A 24,831-nucleotide genomic window follows, 5' to 3' on the forward strand; every position below is an offset into this window, starting at 1 on the left:
AATGAACGCAGTTACGTGATCTCGAGGGTCAGTTGTTCCATCATATTTGGGAATATCAAGCATTTTTAACTTTTTGGGAATCGGTAAATGTGTCGCACTTGGCTTCAGGGTTGTTGTGAATACTTGTCAATATTCACCCCTTTGATCACGGAGGAAGGGGGATACACCAGGTATCTGCTTTATACAATCAATTTGTTATTTCAAATGTTTATGCAAAGTTAGCACTAAACCTTGTAAATTAAAATTATTTGGTATACCTGACCCTGAGGGTGTCTAACGGACCGGGTTTAACCGTAATCAGACCGGTTAAAATCGGAACCGGCCCGGACCGGTATAAGGGGGTCGAGTGGGCTAGGTTAAAGGAGTAGGAGGTTTGGTCCATTCACCTATTTTCAACCGGTTACCCTGACCGGTCAAACCCGGTCAACAGAAATACTGTAGAACCGGTTAAACCGGCCTGGAACCATTGCCCAACGGTTGATTTGCACAATTAGCCCTTTTTGGGGTCCTTTTTTAAAAAAATTAACACCTTTTGTAATTACAAATTTAACCCTTTGTAAAACTATAAATACACCCCCCCCTCCTTCTTCATTTCTTCACTCATCTCTCATTTCTCAATCTCAATTTTTCAATTCAAACTAAATCATGCCCGTACTTTTAGAGTGCGCTCATATGTTTGGGAACACTTTGAGGTCGTAGAAGAAAATGAAGAAGCTCACAAAGTAAAGTGTAAGAACTGTGGTCGAGTCTTAAATCTTCGTCCAAAGTGTGACACAGGCTGTTTAAGGAGGCATATGAAGAGTTGTCTTGAACGTCCTCCAGAAATTCGTATTTAAGTTGATTTGAGACAATTTGTGTTGTTTTAAAATTATTAGACGTATTTATGATTAATTTTTTAGTTTGTTAGATTAATTTGAAGTATTATTATGCATGAAAATTTAGTTTTACTCTTTTTTCGTTAATTTACTTGTTAAATGTAAACTTCAATTTGTAACTTTGAAATAAATGTAACACTTGAAATTTATAAGTGCAATTTTTTTCCATCTTCATTTTATTCTTTATATTTTTACTTTATATTAATATAACTTACAATAGTTATACAAAATACAAAATAAATTAAAAATTACACTAATCCAGCCCGGTCCGGTCCCTTGTACCCATAACCCTTACGGTTCATTTTTTACCCGGATGAACCCGAACCCGTTAAACCCGATAAGTCCCAACCCGTAACCGTTTCGGCCCCCAACCCGTACGGTTACTAATTTTTTCTACCCAGCTTGGCCCGGCCTGCCCGTTAGACACCCTTACTTGACCCTCCATCATGAGATTCATTAGGAATACCTCCACTTCAAAAATTATCAAGCCCTGAACGCGGGTTCTCCAAAGTCGTTGTATTAATTGGTGGAGGAGTTTGCGCCGTATTAAGTAATCCTCTGACAAAAGCTTGTAGTGCACTGTTCACGTGTTCTACAATCAATTGCTTTAGAGCGTCTTGCTCCACGGTTTGGTCGTTGTCTTGCTGATCATCAACGCGTGGAGTGGACCTTTCAGGTAAACTTCCACGGGACTGTTGAGAGGATCTCGTAGGTATGTGGTATGGTGGAGTTGCACCTTGTTGGTTCAGCTGGTTGTTGTCGTTAACAATTGACATAGTTGGTTGTTAAAGATTGGAAAGTGAACAGATTATCAGATTTCCGGTAACGGAAAAATAGATTTCTTGGTCAAAGTCAATATCTAGAAGAAATCGGGTTACTCATAACCAAGTTTTACTTTACTTTCCCAATAATTTGGAAGAATAGATCAAGGAATAGAAATAATTGATAAAGAAAATATGAAATGAACTGATAATCACTCCCAAAATTAAGTCTTAGAGCTTTGAAAGTAAAGTAATGAATAATTGTATAAATTTCAATAAGTGTCCCCTGCTACAAATGAGATTTCAGTTCTTATATAAGAGCATACAATTATAACGGTTCCCTTACTTAATTGGGGCTCACTAATGGTATTAATTGTATTGATTGTCCGTTACCATATACAGTCGTAGCAGAAACATTTATCATTAAATATTTCTTGTAACTACACCGATTTTCCTTCCTTATTTATGACAGGTTCGCATATCTTCCCTTCTTCACAGCCTTTATTCATTTCGTTCCTATTTCTCCTTTTACAACTGTCAGGTCCGATTTTTTCCTCTATGTAATCCCGTGGATATTTCTCCCGTGCCTTTTCGCATTCTTTAACTTGTCTAATTAAGAACACTACTTGTCATTACATCGATGTTCCACGTACCATATCCTGTCAACTTGTTGATAGTCCACATGTCATGTCTTTTTTCCACCAATACACTAGGATGTTTCGGTATTTACCCTATCCGCATCCACTAAATATTGTAGCAGAAAAGATGAGAAGTCGCAAATAAGTTAAATGGCGACAAGAATATTTAGGAGTGTTTTTTTTTTGGTTTTGGTTATATACATTTTATATATTGGTTGGATACAATGACGGTACTGTACGTTCTAAGTTTCTAACAACAAAAATGCAGCGAACTGGGAGCTTATATCCTAGAAAATGATATTAACTACTATTACAAATTGGAATTAGAACTTAAACTCAATATTATATTAAGCTAGCGTTAAGTCATATATTTGGTTGAAACTTGAAAAAAGAGTTTTTGAATTTATGCTGAAAAATAATTTTTAAAAATTAAAGTTGTGTTTGAATATACATTTTATTTGAAAAAAAAAACTTGCAATTTTGTGAGTGAAAAAAATTATTATACCCAAAAATTATCCTAAAATAGTTTTTGGGAACTTGAATTTTTTTTTTTAAAAAAATAATCATATTTTATAAACAAATAATGTTTTTAAATTTTTTTTTGAAAAGAATCAGCCAAAATCTATGGCCAAATGAGAGTTAGACTCAATGCATATCTTTTCGCGATGAATAAATTAATACTTCAATATTTGGGTCAACATCATCCCATTGGTCAACTTCAGGTAAAATTAATTAAGTGATCGAGCTGTTTGCTTTTTTAAAAAGAAAGTAAAATATACCATAAGTAAAATCGTAAGAGCAAATGTAAATTACAATATCCCTTTTCATAAATTAATTAGGTAATAACAAGATACGTGGCGTAATATGGACCGGTCTTAAGTACATAACAGTAAACGTGGCATAATATGGAGCGATAGTCTAAGAAGGACGACGAACAGCGTTTATGTAAGCTTCAAGTGCTTGAATTTGCTCTTCAGACGGTGGTGTTTCGTTGTTCTTTATGGATCTGTGCACGTCATATGTTGTTGAGGCCAAGAACAATACCCTGTTTTTCATTTGCCACAAAAACAAACAGAAATGACAAATGAATGATAGTTTTACACATATCATTATTTTACATATATTTAGAAAGAGCAAGAATTGCATACCCAGAAGAGAAGAGTATAATTTGTCTTGGAAATATGTGCTTCCCAAAAATCCTCATCTCTTTTCCTCTTTGTCTTTGCACAACCTTTGAGAATTTCCTTCTTTTTTTTATGGAACTTCTTTTCTTCGTATTTATGGAAATTATGTTTATATTAAAAGGAAATGAAACAGGCAATGAATTTTGTTGTTTTAATTTCAGTTATGGGCTATTTTCCGCCCGAAAGAGGTCCAGTTGACCTTCACCTATGAGATCTTTACCTATATAGTCGGTCATATACATTAATTATACATATATATTATGCTTTTTCTTCATCTAGCCGTCGGCACAATTTTATACCGGTTGTCGGGTGTCTGAATTTGAATTATTTTGTAAATAGGGATCCCAAAAATGGCTACTTGTGCACTTCCCCAAGTATATGGACCTTTACGTAAATAGTTGGTCATATACATTATTTACTTTTTTAGTTATATACATAATTTATATATTGGTTATACATAATTATACATATATAATACGTAAATTATATATATATATATATATATATATATATATATACATAAATATTATACCATCACCGGCTATTTTTAAATTTAAACTATTAAGTTGACGGCTATTTGAAGTAATTCTTTTGGCCTCTAAAGGGTGGTTATGTAATGGACCTAAAAGTCCAAAGGACAATAAGGGAATATGGGTGGGCTTTCTAAAAGGGAAACTTTATACTATCTTAAACTTGGGGAACAGGGGAAGTGCACAAGTAGCGATTTTTGGGACCCTTTTTTTTAGCCATATACATAATTTTTACTTCGCTTATATATAATTGTACATATATAATAATAAATTATATATATTATAACTAATTGTTTAAATTAAAAATAATTGGTGAAAGTATAATATATACATAATTTACGTATTATATATATATATATAATTATATATAATCAATGTATAAATTATGTATATGGCTAAAAAGGTAAATAATGTATATGACCGGCTATCTGTGTAAAGATCCCTAAACTTCGGGAAGTACACAAGTAGCTATTTTTGGGATCCCTATTTATAAAATAATTCAAATTTACAGGTCTTAAGTTAGAATATAATTCAAATTCAGACACCGGACAACCGATATAAAATTGTGCCGAAGGCTGGATGAAGAAAAAGCAACACCATTAATCAATAATAGCATGAGCGGCTTGAAATTTTCTGAAACTAGTTAAATTTTAAATATTTTTTAAAAACTAAAATATATTTTAAACGAAAAAGGATAGAAAATGCCCTTATCGTATTACATAAAAATGCCCTCCTTCTGCCTGTTGGATTAAAAATACCCTTAAATAGATGTCATTATTTAGGGTTACAAATGTCCCTCCTTTTAACAGAATCATAACATGGCATTATTGAGTCTTTAATTAAACATATGGCCTTAAATTATTGGTGTCGACCCACCCTTGACTTGACTGAACCCAACTTCCAACTTCCTTTTTTAAGTATCCCAACTCATTCTTCTTCTTCCACCGCTAGAGATTGAATAAGGGTACCTTTGTCAGAGTAGAATAAGACATTTGTTTTCCAGATTGCTTCGATTTTTCTAAGGGGAAAGTTCTTTCGATAGGCTCTAGGAGAGAGTTCCTTCGATGGGTTCTAGGAGAGTGTTCCTGACTTACCTCTCTTCTACTGATTTTTCATTTTTATCTTGTTGGCAATCTAGTAAGTTTCAAGATGTAATTCCCAGAAGCATTTTTCCTAATTATCAATAGAAAAAAATGAATTGAAAAAAAAAACCCAAATAGAAGAAGATCGAACAAAGAAGAGGTCGAGAGAAACGTTAATTTGGAAACAGTAGTAGTATCGAATTCGGCCATTGATGCAACTTCGAGAAAATGGTCGGTGGAGGAAAATACAAAGAGTTTGATTTTCATCTACGATCCTTATCTTCCAGTGGTAGAGACTTCAATTTCGCCTACCACCCTGCCTCCGATCCTTCTCTCCTCCGCTAGCTATAACCCCCCAGTAGCTATAAGTATACTTCTGGCCTTGGGAATTTCTCTTATGTTTCCAACATGATTCCTAGGAGCGATTTTTGAAAAGAGAGAAAACTGAGATGAAACTAGTTCTTGTTATGAAATAAAAGCAATTTAGTAAAACATGAACAAGAAATAAAAGCAATTTAGTAAAACATGAACAAGAAATAGAGATAGAGAGAAGGAAGAGATGTTCTTCTTCAACTATGTGTATTTTCCTATCTATTACAAGGCTTTTATATAGGCATGAAAAGTGAAGAAAATATGTCATGAAGTATGTCATTGAACATATAAAATATGTCATTGAATATGTCATTAACCATTTGAGAGAAAGATCATGGAGGAAGAGTAGACATCCATCATATTTTGATTTTTATCATAACACTCCCCCTTGGATGTCGATAAATAATGTGCCTCGTTAAAACCTTATTAGGAAAAAACCTTATGGGAAAATATCCTAATGAAGAAAAAAGAGTACACATATTTAGAAATACGCTTTTTGGTTACCTCGTTAAAAACCTTGCAGGGAAAACCCAATGGGACAAAACCTTGTAAGGAAAAAAGAGTACAACACGTATTAACTCCCCCTGATGAGATCATTAGTTCACGTCGTTAAGCCTTCGTATCCCAATCTTGTACACTAGTTTCTTGAAGGTTGACGCCAATAGATATTTGGTGAACAAATCAGTCATATTATCACTTGAACGGATCTGTTGCACATTAATATCACCATTCTTTTGAATATCATGTGTGAACAATAATTTAGGTGAAATGTGCTTTGTCCTAACTCCCTTTAATTGGGCTATGCATGTTGTATTTTCTTCATACAAAACTTTGGGTAGTTTATCACACTTCAAACCACATTTGTCTCGAATAAGATGTATAGTAGACCTCAACCATACACATTCTCGACTTGCTTCATGAATAGCAATTATCTCAGCATGATTAAAAGAAGTAGCCACAATTGATTGCTTAGTCGATCGCCAAGATATGACAGTGCCACACATGTAAACACATAACAAGTTTGAGATCACGCCTTGTGTGTGTTAGATAAATACCCCACATCAACATAACCAATAAGATCGGTATTGCAATCATTGCCATAAAATAAGCCCACACCGGTAATCCCCCTTAGATAACACAATATGTGCTTGATTTCATTTCAATTTCTCCTTAAACGGAGCTATATCTTGCTAAGACATTAACTGAAAAAGTTATGTCATGCCTTGTAGTGTTAGCAAGATATATTAGCGCACCAATTGCATTAAGATATGGTACTTTAGGACCAAGAAGCTCTTCATTATTTTCATGAGGTCGGAGTGGATCTTTATTTATATCGAGTAATCTCACAACCATCGGGGTACTTAATGGATGTGCTTTATCCACATAGAAGCTCTTTAAAATCTTTTTAGTGTATGCTGATTGAAGGACAAAAATTCCATCTTTCATATATTCAATTTGTAGACCAAGACAAAATTTTGTCTTTCCAAGATCTTTCATTTCAAATTCTTTCTTTAAACAGTCTACTGCTTTAGGAAGCTCTCCGGGAGTTCTAATGATATTTGAATCATCAACATACATGGCGATTATAACAAATTCAAATCCATATCCTTTTATAAGGACACAAGGACAAATTGAATTATTCTTATACCCTTCTTTTAACAAGTATTCTCTCGGGAGATTATACCACATGGGCCCTGATTGTTTCAATATGTATAAGGATTTTTGAAGCTTTATTTAATAAATTTCTTGGAAACCTTAATATGCTCCAAGACAATTTAAATCTTTCAATGATATCCACTATACGCATATCAAGTTTTTCATATATTGCCAGATTAAAACCTGAAGTGACTATATCCACTATAAGAGAACATGTCTCCATATAATCAATGTGAGGATATTTACTAATTTTCTTGTGCCACAAGTCGTCTTTATGTCTATCGACTTGAACCTTTCGCACAAGAACACATTTATACCTCAATTGACTTTATACTTTCAGGTGTTGGACTATCCGTCCAACTTCACATTTTTCAAGTGAAGTCAATTTCATTGCGTATTTTTTATTTGGCCAATCTTTTATCCGTCCAAATTTCATGACAGATTTGATCTCAAGATCCTCGTCAATATTAATCATATTGAGCGCTACATTATATTAACAATATCGTCGACAATCATTTTATGTCGGTTCCATTATTACCCAATAAAGACATAACTTATTGAGATCTCTTTATTTCATTATTTTCAGGTACCTGAGCCTCTCCCATGAGGTCTTATGAAGTGTTATGTCGTGGTGCTCTTCTAGGGCACTTGCCTCCTTATTATGACCATTTTGAATATTTGCCCCTCTCCTTCTTCAAGGAGTTTTATCTTTGGAACCGATTGGTCTGTTACACTTCATGCGTGCCATAGACTCTGTCCCTCATGGACTTTATTCTATTTGGAGCATTAGCAGCTGAAATATGACATTTAGCTTTGGGTCAGCAAATGCGTCTGGCAATAATTTGTAAATGAATTATCACTTGAACTTCAAGTTTATATTTTCTTGTACGAGGATCTATATGTATTCATAATAATTCATTTCACGTATCACTTTCTCAGCTGCCCATTTTCTCCCCCTAATGTTGGGATCACCAACACATTTCCCAACCATCTTTGGGAACTCATCTTTGTGCATTTTGGTGGCATAATTAAATCATATAGCACATCCATATTTCTATATAGAAATTATTTGGTTCCTGACCCTGTGATAGGGAGAAATTTTTATAACTTGGCTAGATGCGTACAAGTGTTGTTGTATATTAAATAATAAATCTCATACCAAATTTCGTTTTTGGGAGTTTTGTTCTCATAACCAATGATTTAGCTATAATTGGAGGCATACAATTTCTGCTAAACCAACTTGGATTTAAACCAGTATTATTAAGATAAATCATCATAATTTATATTCTGGAATTGTGCTCTAATAATTTGAGCAAGCAATCTTGCAAAAACCAAACTGCAAGTTGATAACAAATGCACATGTGACCATAAAATAGATGCATCTATTAAAATCATATAATAGTAAATGGTCCACATGGAAGGTGACTGGGCCCATATATATATCACCTTTTATTCCTTCCAGAAATCAAAGGATTCAATCCCAACCTTTAACTAGTATATCATGAGAATAAGCAACACAAGAGAATTCTTGAAGATTCTTCTATTCTTCAATATGTGTCAATGTAATTCTTAATTAATTTTTCGCATCATAATTGAACCGATATGGTCAACCGGTCATGCCAATTAATATTTATTTTAGTAAATCTCTAGTTTACTTGTGGCATATGATTCCAGCATCATGCTTATATTTGTGTAGTACAAATAGAAAGAAGATCGGGTAACCTTTCATATTTACCCGGTATGATTATAGAAATATGAAGATATTCAATCTTCCTTTCATTTATAGTCTCAATATGCCAATCACTTTGACTTATATATTTGAAACTCAAAAAGTTTCTTTTGAGACTTTACAATATCAATGTCATGAATAAGTTTATTCATCCGGGTAGTAACAAATTAGTTTTTCCGGAGTTCTTAACAACTTTTGTACTACAAGATCTTTTATCATACCATTCATATGGTAAATGTCTCCTTCACGGAGAAAATTATATCATAATAAATTGTCATGGTCAAAATCATCATAAGCAAAATCATTTCTTGCTTTAATTTTGCCTTTAATAACTTTTATAAGGCATGACAAAATAATATTTGGCATATCACATGTACGCGACCAATGACATATTCATGTAACCACACAATAATATTTATTCTCTTTATTTTACTCAAACCTCCCTTAGAGGTGAGTTGTGTGGTATTCATATAATCATGAATTGCATGTCTTTATTCATTGCTTTTATCACATATTGCCACATTCAACTTTAGGAATGGGTTTGCATTCTCAATGCTTATCACAAGTCACATTCTCTTCAAGGAATGGATCATAATCAGCGACGTGCTTTATTATTTTCATACCAATTTGATGGTAAGCATTGCCTTCACATTTTGAAGGACTATTTTGAGAACCCTTATTGTTCTCCTTTTATAATCATAGTGATGATTATTATTATTTTGATATTTGGAACGCCCACGTTCATTGTTCAACCACTTGTCTTCATTGAAACTTATTATGCACTGCTATCACATTCACTTCAAGAATGGAGCAAATCAAGTGGGACAATTTTCATGCCTTTTCATGAAAAATATATTATTTTTCTTTAGTCATCATTATATCATCAATATGGTACATTGGGACTCAAACCCAATGTCTTACCAATATAAAGGCATGTTAGGCCATAATAAATTGGGACTCAAACCCAACTCTTATCATTATGGAGCATCAGGACTTGATCCTGATGTCTTATCCTCAATCAATGGCATAATATGCTAAACAATATTGAGATTCATTTTCAAGCCTTAATTTCAATCACATGCCAAGAAAATTATACACAACTAATTTGCAACTTAGCAAATCAAATTTGCTTTCTTAAATAAGTGTACAAATCTTAAATCAACGTAAAACTTTATTAATTATTTGTAGCATCTATATGAAATACAATCGTTTGTAGTCAGAATATTTCTTCTAAATTCTATTAGAGTTTAAAAGGATCATAAAATCATTGTCATAATATTTATTGAGTCTCTCTCAAAAATATTATTGTTTTCGGGGTATACCCTACCTATTGGATTTGATTTAACGCCATGACTTTCCTTCATTCAATTCAACCAAGCAATTAGTGAATAAATTTATCAAAAGTACACCATATAGGTAACAACACATATATAGTACTAATACATAAATTCAACATTTATATTACCTGAAAAGTGACATTATAGGTAACAACTTACCAGTTGTAGCTTGTGCATCATTCATATAAAATACTTAAAAATGGTAAGTCAGTAGCAAACATCAAGTAGGTCATGGATACTCAAAAATACCTCTTCTAGTAGTCATACTAATCATTGTTTGCTTTCAAATGATACGACCATAAATTATGAAGTATACTTTCTCAATAGCTGGTTTGTTTTCCAAACTTCAAAGAAGTAATTAATCAACCTAGATAAAGATGTGAAATGTTTCTTGTTTTCTTCAAGATGATTTATGCTTTTAATCAATATGACCAATTTTATTTTATTTTTTATTCCTTTTTTTGGAACTATATGCAAGTGTAAAAATCCAAAAGGAAAAAAAATATTCATCCAAGTAAAAGAAAATGTTAAAAGAGGCAGGACAGATTGAAGATAGTTAACACATAAATATGCATAAGACAATTTATATAAAATATCCTTGGTTACCATGACATGCATCATATCAACAATTAACTGCTACTATGATTTTAACATATAGAACTTCGAAAATTTTATTCCATTCATGTGATATAAAAGATGTAATATTAATATGTGCTTATGCAATACAGGTGTAGTACAAAGTTGTGTGCATATGAGATTTTAAAGGAATGACAAGTATAACATTATTATACCTTCTTACGTTCCATTACTTACCATATGTAGTTTCTCTTTACATCTAACCATGAGATGATATGTATGACTTCTAATTGCAATCTTTCCGGATGTAGGAAATATTTTGTAGATATTTATACAATTGGTTAAAGACTCGTGCTGATAACGTGTTATGAAATAAAAGCAATTTAGTAAAACATGAACAAGAAATAAAAGCAATTTAGTAAAACATGAACAAGAAATAGAGATAGAGAGAAGGAAGAGATTTTCTTCTTCAATTATGTGTATTTTCCTATCTATTACAAGGCCTTTATATAGGCATGAAAAGTGAAGAAAATATGTCATGGAATATGTCATTGAACATGGAAAATATGTTATTGAATATGTCATTAACCATTTGAGAGAAAGATCATGGAGGAAGAGTAGACATCCACCATATTTTGATTTTTATCATAACAGTTCTCTATTATTCTAATGTTCTCACTTATTTCACATATTATTCTTTATGGCGATTGATAATGATGTTATTGAGTCTACAGAATAAAAATAACCTGAATGAAAGGAGAGATAATGATAGAAGGGTAGCAGAAGAAGGAAGGAGCAATCATTGTTAACGGATAAAAGGGTTTGGGTGTTTGGTTTAGTCATGGGTGGGTCGGGTCCTTTGAGTTGGGCAAATATCCATGTGGACCAATAAATTAACACCATATGTTTAATTAAAAGACTCAACAATGCCATGTGATGATTCTGTTAAAAAGGGGTATTTTTAACGTAATAGGTGGAAGGAGGACATTTTAAAACTATTTCTAATACGTTACGAGTATTTTTGACCATTTTTTCGTATTTTAAATAGAGATGTTCAAATTAAAGCGGCTATTTGGTGTCATTTTAAATTTACCTTAAACTCAATACTAAAAATGAAACTCATCATTTCAGGTCACTAGAAGTGGAAAATGCAATTACGAAACAACCAAGTGTAGTATAAAGGCCTATGTTGCGTTGTTGCCATGCCACATCCTAGGCGGGCCGGGTCAAACTTCTTTTTCCTTTGTCTATTAGATCAAAAACTCGAATATCATTATATATATATTTACGAAAAATTTGCCAAGATTTCTAGTGCCAAATTAGGTGCAATTCGTGAAAAGTTACCTGCGACCGACACCTAAAAAGGTTAGAAGCACCAACTACTAGAAATGGCCAAGTCATTTATCATCTTGGATGATGCAGATGAATTAAAAACACCAACTTTTTCCTTTGTCTATTAGATCAAAAACTCGAATATCATTATATATTTTCACGAAAAATTTGCCAAGATTTCTAGTGCCAGATTAGGTGCAATTCGTGAAAAGTTACCTGCGACCGGCACCCAAAAAGGTTAGAAGCACCAACTACTAGAAATGGCCAAGTCATTTATCATCTTGGATGATGCAGATGAATTAAAAACACCAACTTTTTCCTTTGTCTATTAGATCAAAAACTCGAATATCATTATATATTTTTACGAAAAATTTGCCAAGATTTCTAGTGCCAAATTAGGTGCAATTCGTGAAAAGTTACCTGCGACCGGCACCCAAAAAGGTTAGAAGCACCAACTACTAGAAATGGCCAAGTCATTTATCATCTTGGATGACGCAGATGAATTAAAAACACCAACTTTTTCCTTTGTCTATTAGATCAAAAACTCGAATATCAATATATATTTTTACGAAAAATTTGCCAAGATTTCTAGTGCCAAATTAGGTGCAATTCGTGAAAAGTTACCTGCGACCGGCACCCAAAAAGGTTAGAAGCACCAACTACTAGAAATGGCCAAGTCATTTATCATCTTGGATGACGCAGATGAATTAAAAACACCAACTTTTTCCTTTGTCTATTAGATCAAAAACTCGAATATCATTAAATATTTTTACGAAAAATTTGCCAAGATTTCTAGTGCCAAATTAGGTGCAATTCGTGAAAAAGTTACCTGCGACCGGCACCCAAAAAGGTTAGAAGCACCAACTACTAGAAATGGCCAAGTCATTTATCATCTTGGATGACGCAGATGAATTAAAAACACCAAAAATGTTGAGCCTGGTTGAGAGAGAATTGCAACATTCTGATAATTTTACTCTAATAAAATTTTATTTTGCCAACTCGTCCCATAACTAAGTCAACTTTATATTTTCCAGTCATTAATCATAATTAATACAACAAGAGCGTACTAATTGTAATGGAAAATATGTGTTTGTATATAAGAATGTAGTAACATTTTTCACGTTAAACCATGTGAACATGTACAAAAGAGATGATGTCAACTTGGGCATTCGGGCAGTTCGGATTAGATATGAGAATTTCGATTTGGATTTTTGATTTTCGGATTGAAAAAATAACAATCAAATCCAATCCAAATAAGTTTGGATTGGATCGGATTTTTTAAGTTCGATTATGGATTAATCGGTTTGAATATTATGGATTTTCGAATTTTGAGCGTATAAGTTGAGATGTTTCGACTTTTTACAAAAATAAATATCCAAATGAAGTACTCATGTTAAATTGCCTGAAAAATTCCTATTTTTGCCGCAATCATCCAAATAAAGTATTCGAGTAATGAAACTATTATCAAAAAAATACAACAAAGACATTAATACGGCCGATAAGAAGTTGCAATAGTAAAATCACATCCAAATAGAAAATATTCTATAGTAACTTAGTAATTAATACTGACTATATGAGATAATATCTAATCGGTAGAGTGTTGAACTTATTACTATTGGTATATGGATAATGGACTAAATATAAAGTATAAAATTTCGGATTTTGGATATCCAAAAATCCGAAGTACCAAATTCAATATCCAATTTGAAATCTAAATATTTTAAAAATTTAATTAAAAACACTCCTATGAATGTCATATCGTGCATAGGTACATGTGTTCATAACATTATCAAGCCTCTGAGGGCATCCCATCATATCATCTCGGCCACTGTGGGCAAATCATCACGTATACCAGCTGATCAGGTGGTGGTGCGTATATAACACCGTAACCTTTTCCCATATCCCATATACATATAATATACATATATACGTGTATATAACGCCATCTAGTCATGGGTCAATGTACATGTATAAATGCATGAAATGCATAAGAAATACGTTAATAAGATTTTCTCGGTATGCCATAAAAATCAATATGCATTTCGAATAAACTTTATCAAATACGTATTTTTCTGAGACCCATGAACAGAAGATATAATAATAATTCACATTCACATGGGGAATCAAGAATATAGACACCCTTAGTATTTCTATGAATAGAGTCATTTATGGAAGTTGCGTATTTTGCTCGTTTCATTTGTATTATTTGGATCATGCCAAAAAGAAAGAAGGGGTAGCCTTAACATACCTGGAGTAGGAAAAAATCCGTATGATACTCTTGGAAAAGGTTGCACCGTACTCCTTTAGAACCGCAAAAATTTTTATATTGTTAAGATTCTAATAATTCTCGTTGGATTTTTTTTGTAGGAATTGGTGGCAAGAAGTTTTTATTGAAACTTATGAGAATTGCTAAGATAGTAGCGTTTTTGAGAATGAACTTTGTTTAAAACTTATAATAATTCACTTTTGATCATAAGGAATTGTAGGAATTTTGTTTATAAGGTCTTGTATTCAAGATATATATATAAGAAAGAAGTATTTTGTAGTATTTTGCCACCTAACCAAAATGATTAAGAGTCATTTGGTTAGGAATTGGCTTGCTTCCACGTTAAGGGTAAGGATCTTCAAACTTATCCAATTTTTTAATTACTTAATAATTTATTAATCTCCCACTAACCAATAATTAACCAATTACCCATATAATTGAGAATTATCTCCATTTACTTAAAATACTACTCACTTTTAACATACCTTATACACTTTACTATCATGGCCATGTGGTACTTTGTGTGCATTAGTCCATAAATATCGAGTATTAACACTCGGCCCGTATTTTATCCCAACATGCCAAACGTGGACGAAAATTCATTTTCCTTGACTTGCTTCTCATCTCACCTTCACGAATTTACTCATCACTTGTTTGAAATAGCATAATCCTTATAATTTCCAAATAATCTTTTTCTTGGACTGATGTCCATTACCTTACGACAAATTCAACGTACAATACTACAGGGTGCAACATCGTCGCAATTTAATATTGCGAAGCGTAACATCATCATAATGTAATACTTCAAGGCGTAATATCATCGTAATATAATATTGCAGGACGTAGCATCATCGTAATATAATACTGCGGGACGTAATATCGACGTAATATTGCGGAGCGTAACACTTTAAATGGATGAAAGGACAAACAGACTCAACGCAAGAAGAAGTAAACTAACATACTCTATGACTGAAAAATTAAGAATACAAATGACTCTCAAACGTTATTCCAGGGTCCCGCGGGACATCAGTGGTCTCTGTGCGGGCCCGTTTGCAAGCTCATCCTGAAGAAACTCTAGGTCGGCCATAACCTGGCAAGCAAAAGATAGCACTGAAGCAAAGAACATAGCTCTGGTCATATCCTCACTCTCATTGCATTTCATCGTAGTGTAGTCCGCTATCTCTTTGATTCTAAGCTTAATAGCACCCTTCTCCTAGAGCAATCGTCCAATTTGTTGCTCCCGGGCTTCCACTACTTGAATGACCTTATTGTTTCGGTTTTGCAACTTCAACACACTCTCTTCCAATTTGTTAATCAATGCATATCAATGTTCTCTCTTTGTCTTGAAGTCTTTTACCTCCTGACACATTTCGTTTTCGAGAGCGGCCAACTCTTTCCTTAAAATTGCAACTTCTTTGTCGTAACTTTGCTTTGCCTGGCGAGTTAACCTTGTATGTTCTTCTGTCTCTTTCCCTAACTAGACCATCCTTGCCCGAGATTTTGCTAAATATTTCTTAGCCTTTGTTATATCGGTAGCATAGTTATGCACTTTTCGCCTCAGGTTGTTCATGATTCTGTCGTCCCTTTTACCTCTTACAAGCGTTTCAGCGGTTATTCTCATTTCCCAGAATTGAGCTCGGAGGACTTAGTTTTCTTGGGCTAACCTTTTTTTTTCTACCTCATCTTTGGCATCTTGTAAACCACTTTCAAATTTAATGGTTCTGACCTGACTCTCTAATTTGCTGATGGTGGCATGATATTCCTTTTCTTTGGCTAACCAAGCCCACTGCTCTTGCACTATATCAACAAATTCCAGGACATAGGGCTTTTTAGTTGGCCTTTTGGAGTCGTCATTCATTGTGACTCTCTTTCCATACCAAGCAACTTACCTGGGTAAAACCTCGCCCCTAGACAAATCATGTACTCGGGTAATTGCCCCTAAACACTGGCATTCACTCCAAATTTGACGGACCACATCTTCGGGAAATTGAGCATCCGAACGTATTTCAACCATGTCAATACTAAGATCTTCATCTTTGGGAACTATTTTGCATCTTCCCACTTTTCTCAAAACCCGTATAAGGCATATGGCTAGATATTGTGGAGACCTATAGGGACCAGTGGCCGACATATGGACAATCTCATCGACAGGGAGTAAACCCAATGTCCATTCTATCTGATCTGCTGTTAAATACCGCAGGCGTATGATCCACTTCCTGACTCCCTCTGGCATTACGAATCATGTCACCCGCGTACCGAATTCCTCGATGTAGTTTTTTCTGGTAGAACCCTAATTCATGTATCGGAGACGGTGACAAAGGTGTTTGATCATCCACATTTGTAGTAGCAAATTGCACCCCTCAAAAAACTTGGCTCTGGCCTTACAGGATGTCAAGGCTTGGCATAAATCTGATACAATCATAGGTGCGAGGGTACTTTTGGTCTGAGTAGTCAAAACATGGACAATTCCGGCTATATGTAGGTCAACGTGCCCATCCTCCCTTAGAAACAACAAAATGCTTAGAAATGCCACCATGAAAGCAAAGAATCTACGCACCTCCCACTTTGACTGGTTGCCTTTACTCTAGAGTCCACTTTCTAGGTTTTCAAATACCCTCGATACCCGTACCGCTGGTATAGAAAAAGAAGAGTGCAAGCTCCGCCTACCAGACTTTTTGTCTTAATCTATCTATTTATTTTCAGCAAGTCTAGAAACTGTGGGGAGTGACGGTCCTTGGAGATAGTAAATACTTGTGTCTCAGTCCTTCAGTATCCCCGACATATCCTGCTATTTCTTCCAGAGTAGGTGTGAGCTGAAAGTCCAAGAAGTGAAAAACATTGTGGGCTAGGTCCCAAAATGACAGTAGTGCCTCAATCAGATCACTTCTAGGCTGAATCTTTAATAGTCCGGTGAGCGCCCCCAGGTACTGATTGACTCGGTCTCGTCCTTATTTTCCCAAATCATCCCATTACATGTGGAGTGTCAAAGGGATCTGGTCCACAACCCTCACAGGTAAATTTTGAACAGTGCTCATTCTGCACATTTTTAAATATGTGACTCGGTTAAAACATGCAAAATTTGTTTAAAAAATGCCCCATAAAATATTAATTTTGTAAAACCCAAGTTAAAAAAACACGGTTACTTTCGCAAATACGGCCCTTCAGCACTTCGGAAAGGAAGATTTTAGGTTTATGCTTGATAAGTGGCCTAAAATTTGAAAAAGGACCATAGGTGGCTATTTGTGCAAAAAAGGCCTTCCAGCGTCCCGACGGGGCATTTTTGGTTGTTTGGACAAAAATGGCGTCACCTGACTTTATTTACAATTACAATGTTTCATTTTTGTGGTTATTTTTAGCAAAAGTGGGGCTGAATTGCCTATGTATTTCACATCCGGTGAGAATCAAACCCGCGTAGTTCGGTAAGTTTTGTCACAACAAGAAAAATATGACTTTTGAAAATATTGGCTCATTTGGAGATGGCTTTTCTTATTCTTTCTTCTTCTTTTTTCAAAATTTTGGCAGAGTTTTGGGATTTTTCAAATATCTGAATTTTCAGAAATCGGGTAAAATTTTCTCTCTCCTACATCACTCTTGGTTTTTATTGATTTTCTTTCCCTATTCTAGAAGTCGGTGAATATTCAAGCCGAAACAAAAAAGTGCACAAGTAGCACGTAAAATGCATCAGGATGATCCTTTAATTTGGGTACACATGTCCTAGACGGACTCAACCCCTGTGTTGAGTCTCAAAAATCAAATGCACGTGATGCAAACAAATGTTCCTACTAGAGATCTGGTATGAGGCTGTGTTCTTCTAGGTTTAAATCCTGGGATGTGTGTGAACAACTAATTTTTGACCACGCCCAAATTATATACTATTTTAGTAAATATTTTCTTTAGGTCTAATCTTAATATATATATATATTGTGTTAGACTAGAGTTAGTTAATTAATATTTTTTGTCTTAATAGTTTAATTAAATTCGACTTATAAAAGAAAATGAACAAAAAAAAAAAAAAAGAAGTAACAAGCATTCACGTGACTTTTAAAAGTTTGATAACCAATTTAACTTTCAAACGTGATTCAACCTACCCATGATCTCCTCAGCCCTCTCCCCACGATTTCCTTCTCCTACCCCATTACCCACTTCCCCACGTCTCCTAACCCCTCACCACCTTGAATCCCTTTTAAGAAAATAAAACTCCTTTTGCACATGAGGGGAGGGGAACTAATATTCTTTCATTTAAAAAGAAAAGAACAACGAGGAAGAAAAGGAGGAGATGATAAGAAATTTCAGAACTAAGAGAAAAGAGGATTGTTCTTTTAGAGTAAAAAATTCACTTGGAAAAATTGTTGAGTTACGTTGTTGAATTCGAAGTTGGAGTTCGAGATTTTGTTCGCGGTTCCGAGTTTGTAGTTCTAAAACAGTTAGTAGACGGTGATTTATCTCTCTTACTTTCTTTTCCTGTTGAATTATTTCGTAAATCATATGTACCAGTACCACTACGATTTTCTTTTTCTTATCAGATTCGTTTCTTTCATATACTAATTTGTGTTGTGACTTTATTGCTTTTGCTTCATTGTGACGTTTTCTAGATCCATTTTTTTATTAAGAAATTTAACTTTTACAATGTAGTTGATTCAATCTCTGTCCTTATCGGGGCAAGGGTAAGGTCTGCGTACACATTATCCTCTCCAGACCTCACTATATAAGATTTTACTGGACAGTTATTGTTGTTAATGTAGTTGATTCATTGATAATTGTTGCAAAAATTGATTTGTTTTGTGGTAAGCTAACGGATCCTTTGAATAATTAATAAATCGGAGACTTCACATTTGTACGTACTCTATGATGTCAAAGCTTGATATTGAATGGTTATTGTGCTTAATAGGGTGTTGGTTTTATCTACTAAGTCTTTATATATATATATATATATATATAACATCCTGTATCAATTGCATGTATATCCCCGAATGTACTTTGGGAAAATGGTAACCTTTTTCCAAGTATTATGGTGAGTGGCAACAAATTCGGAGCCATAATATGCCTTATTATTATCTTATGATCCTTACTCACCTTTCTATTGTCACAACCCAATTTCACTACAAGTCGTGATGGCACCCAACACCGTTATTAGGCAAGCCAACGCAGAAATATTAGTGAGTTCTAGTTTTACTTTACTAAAATAGTTACAACAATTCCTTAATTTGAATTTAAAACAAGTGATAATTAGCAACGTACAATAATAATTATACAATCCCAAAAGAATAGTCTACCAATGTGTGTGCCAAGACCTGATGTCACAAGTATATGGACATCTAGTAGAATATACAAAACAATAAATCTATCCTACTGTCTGAAATAGTATAGACAGCCAAAAGCAAAGAGAGACTCCATCATGCTGTTGAATGACATAGGAAGGGAGCAGCTCACCGTGGAATCTCGGACTACGATCAAGAATGCGCACCAGACTGGTAGCCAGATATACCTGCCTCAGATCATGTACAATTAAGTACAGAAGGTAGTATGAGTACAAAAACAATATGTAACCAGTAAGTATCCCGTCTAATCTCGAAGAAGTAGAGACGAGAGGTCGACTTGACACTTACTATGGTTAAATAATATATGAAAGTGTTATGCTAAGCATCGATGTCACAAATAAATAATAATTTATAGCAAGAAGTGATAGGTCATTTCCTAGATAATATCTCAATTAGTCATTTACATTTCAGGGCATGTAACAAAGTTCAATTCACAGAAAAATACCGAGCAAGAAGCATGTGCAAATAGTGTCGAGGTCATACGGCCCGATCCAGCATAAAATAAAGTGTGCACTGCCGGAGGGTCGAACGGTGCGAACCATAGATGCATATATTACCGCGCTCGTGAATCATACATGCGACGCGGTCAAATATAATTAAAACAAACAGTCAAACAGGAATATATCAGGGAAGCAATTACTCAAAGAAATGTCAACTTCTCTTTAAAAGGTCAAGAAAATGATGTTCCTCTTTATAATTTCATTTACCACATTCAACATGATTTAAGCAATCCAAATTGACCATAAAGTTACAAGAATATCATATAAAGCATGCTTTTGGGTCCTAGACTACCCGGACTTAAGCTTAATAGTGGCTACGCATGGACTTTCATCACCTAGTGCGTACGTAGCCCCCGCATTTAGTAGAAAATTATTCAATTATTTCACCTATGGGTACAATTACCTCTTACAAGGTTAGAAAGGAGACTCACTTCGCTCTAAAGCGTACTTCCAATATCAAGAATGTGCTCAAACTCTCAATTTGGAGCCGACGAATCAAAACTAATTAAACGAGGTGGGAACTAGTCAAAAAAAGCTTACAAGTTCGCATTCTAACTATTAAAGTAATTTCCCAAACCTAAACATAAGTTTCCTAAAATTCGTCCCCGAGCCCACGTGCTTGGATTCTGGAAATTTTTGAATAAAGTTGTTCTCTATAACCTAAGGATAAAAAATATATGATTTCTTCTTTATTCCATAACAAATTTCGTGCTTAAATCTTATTTTTATCAAAACCATAGTTTCACTCTAATCTCATGATTTTTCACTAATCTTTGTATGTTAATCTACCTAAGACCCAAGTATTAAACTTAAAATAAGTAGGAATAACTTACCTCAAGATGCTAGGTGAAAATTTTCTCTCAAGAGCCCCAAAATCGCCCAACTTATGAGTGAAAAATGAGCCAAAAATGGCTAACACCCGCAATAAATGAAGGTCACTGCTTCAATGATTTCCGCATCTGCGGTCCTGGACCGCACCTGCGCCCACCGCATCTGCGGAATAGTGTCCGCTTCTACGGAAATTCAGCCGGGCCGCTTCTGCAGGGACAAAACTGCTTCTGCAGCTCCGCTTCTGTGGCTTTAGGCTTGGCCTGCCTAGGCCGCTTCTGCGAGAGCATGACCGCTTCTGCGGTCTTGCACCTGCGGCTGACCAACCGTAGGTGCGGTTATGACAAAAGTCTGGAGCTTCAGCTCCTTTCTAAATTTTCCAACTTCACTCGAGCTTCGTCTGATTGACGCTCGGGGCCCCCGGGCTCCGCCCGAACATACCAACAAGTTTGAAATCATAAACGAACTCGCTCGAACCCTCTGAACGCCCGAAACAATGCTAAATCTAAGAATCACCCCCTAAAACCAATTGAATCAAACTTATGAACTTCAAGTTCTTCAATTTACTTTAGATGCGACGAAACACACTTATATTACTCGAATTGACACCAAATTTTGCGTGCAAATCTTAAATGGCAATACGGAACTATTTTAGGTCTCGGAACTCCGTTCGGACCTCGATAACACATAAACCTGTTCCAAACCAAATATTCAAGAACTTCAAAATCCTTAAGGAATCAACTTTCATTATTAGGCACCAAAACGTTCCCGGGTAATCCAAAACCCGATCCGGACATACACCCAAGTCCGAAATCATCATACAAACTTGTTGGAATCTTCAAATACGAATTCTAAGGTCGTTTACTTAAAATATTGACCGAAGTCAAACTTTGCCTTTTAAGCCAACCTTGGGGAACCAAGTGTTCCGATTTCAACCCAAACTCTTCCAAATCCCAAACCAACCATTCCCGCAAGTCATAAATCAGTAAAAGAAAGTAAGAGAAATCTTATCTAGGGGAACGAGGTTCTAAAATGCAAAACAACTAGTTGGGTCGTTATATTCTCTACCTCTTAAACAAACGTTCATCCTTGAACGAGTTTAGATTCATACCTGAAGTGCCGAATAAACGTGGATATCTGCTCTGCATGTCCTCCTCGGACTCCCAGGTCGCCTCCTCGATTGGTTGGCCCCTCCACTAGACATTTTCTGTAGAAATCCTCTTGGACCTCAATCGACGCTCATGTCTATCAACAATGGCAATTGGCTCCTCCTCGTAGCCCTCGTCTAGCTGAATAGTACTGAAGTCTTATGGGACTGGTCGGTGTGATACCTCCGAAGCATAGATACGTGAAAAATTGGATGAACTCCCGATAAGCTGGGAGGTAAAGCAAGCTCGTAAGCAACCTCTCCAACTCGCCTCAACACCTCAAATGGGCCAATAAAACTTGGGCTCAACTTGCCCTTCTTTCTGAATCTCATAACACCCTTTATTGGCGAGACTTTCCAGAGAACCTTCTCGCCGATCATGAATGATACATCATACGCCTTTTGATCCGCGTAGCTCTTTTGTCTTGACTGTGTTGTGCGAAGCCTTTTCTGAATCATCTTTACCTTTTCCAAGGCATCTTTCTCCAAGTTTGCACCATACAACTTAGCCTCACCAGGCTCAAACCACCCGATAGGAGAACGACATCGCCGACCATATAAAGCCTCAAATAGAGCCATCTCGATGCTGGACTGATAGCTGTTGTTGTAAGCAAACTCTGCCAAAGGCAAGAACTGATCCCACTACCCTCCAAAGTCAAACACAGAAGCTCTAAGCATGTCCTCCAAAATCTGTATTGTCCGCTCTGACTGTCCGTCAGTCTGAGGATGAAATGTTATGCTGAGCTCCATACGGGTCCCCAACTCACTTTGAATGGCTCTCCAAAAATGGGAAGTGAACTGAGGGCTTCTATCTGATATGATAGAAATAGGCACACCGTGCAACCGGACTATCTCCTGAATGTAAATTTGAGCCAACCTCTCTGAAGTATAAGTAGTCACAACCAGAATAAAGTGTGCCGACTTGGTCAACCTGTCAATAATGACCCATACTGCATCAAACTTCCTCAAGGTCTGGGGCAACCCAACTACGAAGTCCATAGTAATGTGCTCCCACTTCCACTCAGGTATAGGCATCTGCTGAAGTAGGTCACCTGGCCTCTGGTGTTCATACTTAACCTGCTGGCAAGTCAAACACCTAGACACATACTCCACTATGTCTTTCTTCATCCACCACCACCAATAATGTTGCATCAAGTCACGATACATCTTCGTAGCACCCGGATGAATGGAATATCGTGAACTATGTGCCTCCTCTAGAATCCTCTCCCACAGACCATCAACATTGGGAACACATAGGCGACCCTAGAGTCGTAGAACACCATCCTCGCCAATAGTAACCTCCTTGGCACTACCCTGTAGCACAGTTTCTCTGAGAACTGCCAAATGTGGATCATTGAACTGTCGGGCCTTGATCTGACCCAATAATGACGATTGAGCAACAACACACACAAGGACCCGACTGGGCCCTAAAATATCCAACCTCACAAGTCTGTTAGCCAAGGACTAAATGTCCAAAGCTGGTGGCCTCTCCTCTGCTGGAATGAATGCCAAACTACCCATACTCTCTGCTTTTCTGCTTAAGGCATCCGCAACCACATTTGCTTTGCCTATATGATAAAAAATGGTGATGTCATAATCCTTCAGTAACTCAAGCCATCTACGCTGTCTCAAATTGAGATCCCTATGCTTGAACAAATGCTACAAGTTGTGATGATCAGTGTAAACCTCACATGACACCCCATACAGATAATGCCTCCATATCTAGAGAACATGCACAATCGCAACCAACTTTAGATCATGCACAGGATAATTCTTCTCATGAATCTTCAACTGACGCGAAGCATATGCAATAACTCGCCCCTCCTATGTCAATACAAAACCCAAGCCAACGCGTGAAGCATCGCAATATACCGTATACATCCCCGAACCGAAAGGCAACACAAGAACTGGTGTTGTAGTCAAATCCGTCTTGAGCTTCTGAAAGCTCGTCTCACAATCATCGGACCAACGGAAAGGAGCACCCTTCTGGATCAATCTAGTCAGAGGTGATGCAATAGATGAAAATCCTTGCACAAATCGACGATAATAACCTACTAATCTTAGAAAATTCCTGATCTCGGTCACTGAAGTATGACATGGCAAACCCTGAACTGCCTCAATCTTCTTGGGATCCACCTTAATACCCTCTCCTAACACAATATATCCCAAGAATGCCATTGACTCTAGCCAAAATTCACATTTGGAGAACTTAGCATATAGCTTCTACTCTCGCAAGGTCTGAAGCACTATTCTCAAATGTTGCTCGTGCTGCCCTAGGCTACGTGAGTATATTAAGATGTCATCAATGAAGACGATGACAAAGGAATCAATATAAGGTCTAAACACCCTATTCATCAAGTCCATAAACGTCGTTGGGGCATTAATCAAACCAAAGTACATCACCAGAAACTCATAATGACTATATCTTGTACGGAAAGCAGTCTTCGAAACATCTAAATCCTGAATCATCAACTGATGGTACCCTGATCTCAAGTCGAACTTGGAGAACACCCTAGCATCCTGCAACTGGTCGAACAAATCATCAATGAGCGGAAATGGGTACTTGTTCTTGATGGTAGCCTTGTTCAACTAGCGGTAATCAATGCACAGCCGCATAGTTCCATCCTTCTTCTTTACGAACAACACTGGTGCACCCTAAGGTGACACAATTGGTCTAACAAACCCCTTTGCTAACAACTC

At 35.8% G+C, this 24,831-nt stretch overlaps 1 long non-coding RNA gene across 1 annotated transcript; it reads right to left on the bottom strand.

Annotated features, from left to right (window-relative positions):
- Positions 1 to 3,079: 3,079 nt before the first annotated feature.
- LOC104216738 (uncharacterized) lies at positions 3,080 to 3,618 on the bottom strand. The gene is made up of 2 exons (XR_708575.2): positions 3,423 to 3,618; positions 3,080 to 3,319 (listed from the first exon to the last, which is right to left on the bottom strand). It is a non-coding gene; the product is annotated as an uncharacterized lncRNA (long non-coding RNA).
- Between the last annotated feature and the right edge of the window lie 21,213 nt (positions 3,619 to 24,831).

The sequence above is a fragment of the Nicotiana sylvestris genome, chromosome 2 (assembly GCF_000393655.2).
Source record: "Nicotiana sylvestris chromosome 2, ASM39365v2, whole genome shotgun sequence".
NCBI lineage: Eukaryota > Viridiplantae > Streptophyta > Magnoliopsida > Solanales > Solanaceae > Nicotiana > Nicotiana sylvestris.